Source organism: Mycteria americana, chromosome 1 (genome assembly GCF_035582795.1).
Source record: "Mycteria americana isolate JAX WOST 10 ecotype Jacksonville Zoo and Gardens chromosome 1, USCA_MyAme_1.0, whole genome shotgun sequence".
Classification (NCBI taxonomy): domain Eukaryota; kingdom Metazoa; phylum Chordata; class Aves; order Ciconiiformes; family Ciconiidae; genus Mycteria; species Mycteria americana.
This window is the reverse complement of record NC_134365.1, coordinates 7878442-7884788: the sequence shown is the minus strand read 5'-3', so window position 1 is coordinate 7884788 and position 6347 is coordinate 7878442. Positions and strand designations below refer to the sequence as shown.

The 6347-nt window shown below is 54.0% G+C and overlaps 1 protein-coding gene and 1 long non-coding RNA gene across 2 annotated transcripts in view; one reads left to right on the top strand and one right to left on the bottom strand.

The window, feature by feature from the left end:
• Positions 1–878: 878 nt before the first annotated feature.
• The window catches only part of LOC142421185 (uncharacterized), a 5635-nt gene continuing 166 nt past the window's right edge, over positions 879–6347 (bottom strand). The window contains exons 2-3 of the long non-coding RNA XR_012778853.1: positions 3516–3820; positions 879–2362 (exon numbers count right to left, since the gene is read on the bottom strand). This is a non-coding gene — a long non-coding RNA (uncharacterized LOC142421185). The remainder of the gene's footprint in view (positions 2363–3515; positions 3821–6347) is intronic.
• The window catches only part of SEPHS1 (selenophosphate synthetase 1), a 25169-nt gene continuing 24496 nt past the window's right edge, over positions 5675–6347 (top strand). The window contains exon 1 of the mRNA XM_075525645.1: positions 5675–5819. The gene's annotated coding sequence lies outside the window, so the exon portion shown is untranslated. The remainder of the gene's footprint in view (positions 5820–6347) is intronic.

Genomic DNA, 6347 nt, shown 5'->3' with positions numbered 1-6347 from the left:
CACAAGGAGCATGCTAGCGGGCAATGCAAGGCCTGAGGCTTGCCCACCGAAGCAGATGTTGTCGGCACGGGTGAACTTTCGGGGCTGGAGGGGGAAGGAGGTGGCTCATGAGTAGGCTGGGCAGCAGCACTGCAGGGAGCGTGGCAGAGGCTGCTGCATCGCCCAGCCCCATGCGCTTGTTTTCTTTTCCATGTGGTGACCGAACGGCCAGTAACGGAGAGCAGCTCTGCAGTGTCTGCTGCCCCAGCCTGGCAGAAGTAGCGGCGTCAATGAAATGTTCCCCAGGTGTGACACAACAAGGATGTCAAGCAGGTCAAGACAGCAAAGGCAGGGGTGGGAATACCAAATCTAATGCAATTTTGGAGAGATGTGGGTAAGGCCAAGGGGGAGTCAGCAGAAGCACCCCTAACAGCAAGAGGCTGTTGCAAGAGGCCATGGGAGAGCACACAGGCACATCTCAGTCGCAAAGTGCCACCTTCCCAAATTGCCCACAAGTCTTCCAAGAGCCAGGCATACTTCCATCTGAGTTGCAACTGAGTCTTCCTGCCCCTGGGACAGTCCTCACTACCCCAGCCCAGGGCTGATGGCTGGTCATGAGCCATGTAGTTGCCTGGGCAAATAAATAGAAACTGGGAGGTGGACTTTCCCTTGGGGCTTTCAGGGTGGCCAAGTGCAAAGGCAAGGTATGAAACGCTGCAAAGGGGACGAGGAAGAGATGGGCGCTGCAAGGGTGCCTCTTCATAGGAAGGGTTAGAGCAGCTTTAAAGTGCAATGGTGTTTAAATGCTGGTGCAAAAGCAGCCAGCAGCCCCTGGCCGGGCACACAGCAAGAGGATAACAAGCACCGAGACCCCAGCAGCATTCCTGTACATGCCGCCCTTCCCATCTCACATCAGTAATTGTTGGAAAATGGGGTCCAGGCAAGACTAGTTGGACCCCATCGACTGTTCGTAGGCAGCATCACCCCCTTTGACGGGTACTCGGTGCAGGTTGGTTAGGGGCTGGTGCTGGAGCAGCACCCAGGACTGCAGAGCCCCGGTTGGGACCCCTGCCCATGGGTGGTCCCTCCACGGCGGATGCTCATCTGGGTGCAGAGGCACGGGGGCTCAGCCCAGCCTGGGGCCACTGGGGCTGGGGAGAGGGCAGCCGGGCGAAGGGAGCACCAGATAAATACAGCCTGCAAAAACACAGAGGAAGCTGCACTTCCTTAAACTGCTGTAAAACACGACGGAAACATTTATTAAAAGCTGCTACGCGGGTATGATTTATTTGGCTTTTGATAAAATCTCACGTCAGAGACTATTAAAGCACCTTATCAAAGGTTAAAGGGGAAAAGTCCCCATTTGGTGACAGAAAACAGAGACAGGGAACATCTGCTCCTCGAAGCAAAACAGAGCAAACACCGAGGCACAGCAGAGGCCACTACTGGCATCATTATTATTTAATATCGCTTATGTATTAATGAGACTCAGGAAGAAGAGAAAAAGGAGGCAAGGAAGGCAGACAATAGCACAAACTTACTTTGCTTTGTCAAAACGGGGGGGGGGGGGGGGGGAAGCAATGCTGTGAGATGTGTTTTACAACATGAAAAATTAAATTATCACACTAAAGTTAAAGTTTTCGTATCAAAAGCATATGACCAGCCCCACATGCCAGTGGAAGCAGTTTTGGTGCATTAAACCTAGTATTTAGCATGAGCGGGGCTGAGCCAGCTGGTCTCATTTTACCAGCCACTTCATTGTGAATTCTGCAATGAGGGGAAAAAAAAAGAAAAAAAAAAAAAAAAATCACTTTCACTGTCATTTCTTACCCCGGTTTTAATCAGCAATATTTTCTCATGCTCTTGTGATGCCGCAGTTTCTTGGTTACAAACATTTCAGGGGGAGGCTGCATTGTTTTACTTAAAAAAAAGTTTCTGCTGACATTTAAGAAACAGAACAGGCAGAGTACAAACACTGATCATTTTGTTAACACCAAAGATGCAGAACCAAGTCAGAAGTCTACATGGATCAGAAATAGTGCTTAGATTGAACCTGGATGTATATGCAACAAAGCTCCCATGCTCCAAATCCATGCTCCCAGTCATCCAAGGAAAAAAGACTTAAGAAATGCAGACCCTGCACCTGTAAAGGTTGAGGACATCTGTCGCACCCTCGTGCTGGCACAGGAGGCAGCCAGGTTTGGTGTGACTGACTGATTGGGCAGCACCCAGGGGCCACAGCACAGAGGGCTCTATCTTCTTTTCTTTTTCCTTTTTGCACTTCCTAAGGTGTGCAGAGCAGACTGTTCTCATGGCATTGGACGAAATCGCTCCAGATCATGGAATTTCTGCTGGAGATTTTGCACGCAGACAGCAAAAAAGCCTTTGGGGAGAAAAAAAAAAAAAGCCATGTGATCATTTTTTAACTCTAGAAAACCATTATTTAACTCTAGGAAAATGTTACATGAAGCAGGTGGTTCCAGCAGTGTGGGCTCTCCCCAGGGCTGCTGGATTCATCACTACTCTTTTAGGGTTTTGCTTATGATCCTGCACCAAAAGAACGTTCCCCTGGATGCACAGGATTCCCTTTGCATGCACGTGATCCCACACATCCTCCAGCAACTGTTTCAACTGTGGGGCCCCAGCAGAAGTATGGGGTACATGCGTGCTGGGAGCTGCCACAGCAACCTGAAGCTGCAGCGGAGATGTGGCTCGCTGCTCCCTCTTGGCTTGTTTTGCTGGCAAAGCTACTTTCCTGCCCGCTGCTTGCCCACGCAAAGACTCACCCCAGTGCAGGCAGGAGGGACCGGTGCACATGTCCACTGGGACACGTGCAGATCCACCTGAGGACGCTCCACCATCGCCCATGCCAAGAAGCATGCTTTTAATTAATCAGTGCAGTCAATTATGCACAGTGCTCACCTCCGTACCCTGGTCCTGTTTAGTTTCAGCTCTAGAGGGTCACATCCGTAGTGGTACTAATGAGCTGCACGGATACCCCTGCACGCGTTTTCCTTCCTGGAGACCCTTTCCCACATCTCTGTCTTCAGATGTGACCATCCCACCCCTAGAAACCATGGCATGGCACGGGGCAGCCCCTGGTGTGGCACCCACAAGGAGTGTACCTCCCTCCCACTCCTGTGCGTAACCCAGGGCATGAGGCAGCGTCACCAGACCTTGCCACCTTGGCATGAATTTCCATGTATTCAAGTTTTCTTTCAGCCATGCTACCACCTGGAAATCTCAATTCCCCCCCCCCCCCCGCTGCCGTATTAAAGAAATAAGTGTCTAGCCCTCATGGATGTGGGAAAAAAGATGAAAATATGATTCAATTCCCTCTCCCCTCCAAAAAAATCAGAAAGGAAAAAACTAAGTCAGGGCTTAAAAATCAGCAATGTTCATTTTTTTCTTTTATCTCATGGTTTTCCTTATGTTTCATGATTTATTTTTTTTTAAATGAGGTGCTAGAGGCGATGGCGAAATGCTAGAGAAATGTTAGATCAGAGCATCCGATTACCGCCTCTCAAGATACTTACGGGTTTTTTTCCCACATTGAAATCGTCTATCAAGGAGCACGCAGACATGATACGAAGCCAATGCTCAGCAAATGAGCTCAGATCGATGGCAATCAGAAGATCCTGAGATCTTCTGCCCCCTCTCCCTCCAAGAGGAGGGAGAGGCACCGAAGAAGAGTTCAAATTGCAGGTCAGGACCACGGGTGCTGTGTCCTCGATTCATCTCTACTGTCAAAACCATCAGTCAAATGCCCCACGGCTGCTCACAGAGAAACAACTTCTGTGTGTCGAGCTCGAAACGCTTTCGGAGAGCAACACAGAGGAGCCTGAAAATCAATTAATTATATAAATAGTATTAGTGACTTCCTAAAGGTGCTTGGTGTTGGGAGCTCCCATGCACCTCTGGTCCTCTGCACTACGGTCCAGGGGTGCTATGCTCACTCGGAGATAAAAAGAGTAATTAAAATCAGGCAAGAAAAGCAACATTTTAATTTCTTTCTGCTTGTTTTTAGGCAGGACTTTTTCAAAGACAGTTGCACAAAAGGCAGTCTTTGAATTAACAGGTAATTACTTAATCAGGTACTTAATTACAAAGTAGAAGAAGCGAAGTGCTTTTTTTATCTATTTGGCAATGTAAAACTAGGCCCTATGCTATCTGTAACACTGAAATCCTCTCCTTTCTGGGGAAAACTTGCCTTGCATCTAAAGCAAGACAAGTTTTAAGCGAGAATCATTTGATTTTTGGCTTTAATCAGTGAGGAAAAGGGTCTTTAGAAGCACGCAAACCACTTTCAGGTAGAAAAATTAACTGAGAAGACGCTGGAAATCAGACTTGTTAAAGATATGTCAGATTCCAGTGATTTATATATTAAATGCGTAAGAAAAAATGGGATGCTTTGCAAATCAGTGATGGAAAAGGGTTGACTTGGGCAAATACTCTCAGACAAGAAGGGATGTCCTGGCTGTACGGGTACTTAAACACGGCGCAGCTTTCTAGGGTTGTGCTGAACTCACCACCACCTGCTTCAAAACAAGATTACATTTTTTCTGAAGCGTGCTCCAACCCAGATTTTGGGTAAAAAAGTCACCAGCAGGTTGCAGGACTCCTGGTGTGGTAACTGCAGCCCTCCACGGGCCACACACCGATGGAGACCCTTGGAGATGACACCTGAGGGCTCCTCCGGGCCACGGTCTTGGCTCTGCCTCCAGAAAAATTTAACGGTGGCCAAATTTTGCCCATCGTCAAGTCCACCTAACCTCCTCGGTTTCCTTTTTGCCCAGCTTTTGCGTGCAACATGGATCAAATGTGACTTTTTGTCCAGTTTCTGGGCAACATTCAGCACAGGTGGAGGACGCGGCTGTGAAAAGCGCAGGGTCTCCTCAGCTCCGGCTAAATTTCTTGCCCGAAATGCTCCCAAACCCAACATTTTCATTATTCAAGGGCAACATCTCGGAGCAATTGTTTTAACAGAGAGACTTGCGCTTTACAGAGGAAATGTTACAATTTGGACAGCGGGGTTTCTCCACCGCAGGAGCCTGCACAAAGCACCCCGCCGGGTGGGACGCAAGGACTCGAGGAAACGAACCCCTTCATCTGTCCCCCCCCGCCACCGCACTAGCATTGCTTTTGAATCCCGCTTAAAAACCTGCTCTGCACCTCGGTATTACGCTTCCTCCCGAGGGCGAGCCCCCGCCAGCAGGATGCGTCCCCCCCACCCGTGCCCAGCCACGCGCCCACAGCACGGTGCAACACTTGCAACGCGCCCAGCAGCGCCGGGAGGGGTTTGCGTGGCCCCACCGTGACGCCCCCCCCCCCCCCCCCCCCCGCTCCTTGCAGCGGGCAGCAGCAGCGCCCGCCCGCCCGCTCCCCAAGGGGCTGCACCCCCTGTCGCGTGGCGCGTTGCGCGCAAATCCCACCCGCGCGGAGCGCTGCGCTACGGGGGTGCAATGCACCCTACCCCTGCAGCCCACGCGTGCACGGCCACGAAGCGGGGCGGGGGGGGGGGGGGGAAGTTGCAACAAGTCGCGCTGCAACAGGCCGCGCGCCACCGCGCGGGAACGCGCCCGGGGAGGGGGGAGGGGGAGAGCGCTGCGCGCGCGGCCGCCGGGCGGGAGGGGGCGGGGAGCGCGGCGCGCGCGCGCGAGGCGAGGCGAGGCGCGCGGGGGGGGGGGCGGGGGGGGTTAACCCCGCCGTGCCCGGCGGCGGCCGCGGCGGCGGCATTTCTATTCAGGCGGCGCTGAGGGAGCCCGTCGCGCCCGGTGCATTGTGGGACTGGGCTGGGAGTCCCGTTCGCGGGAGGAGGCGGAGGGCGAGGAGGCGAGCCGGTAAGAGGGAGACCTGAGGAGGGAGGGAGGAGGAGGGGGGGGGTGGGGGTGCAAGGCGGGGAGATTTAAAGGGGAATTCGCCTCCGCCGTTACGCCGGGCCGGGCGCGGGGGTCGGCGCGGTGCCGCGCCGCTGGGGCGCGGGCTGCCCGCCTGGCCCCGGGCCCCGCCGCCCTCCCTCAGCCCGGCCCCGGGGGAAGGGCGGGAGAAGAGGGGTGGGGGGGGTGCGCCTCACCGCGCCGCCGCCGCCGCGGCCGCTTTAAAAAAATCCGGCGCCGGCAATGGACGGGTTAAATTTTTCGCCCGCCGACATTTTTTTTTCTCTTTTTCCCTCCTTCCCCCCCCCCTTCCCTCCCTCCCCCTCACGAAGCGGCGGCGACGACGGCGGTGGCGGGGGGGCGGGGGGGGGAAGCGGCGCGGCGCGCGCTCAACGTTTTACCGGCCGCCCCGCGCGCGCGCGCGCCCGCCCTGGGGCTGGCGGCTCGTGCCGCCGCCGCTTGCAAAGCCTGCCTCCGCCAGCAAGGGGTTAA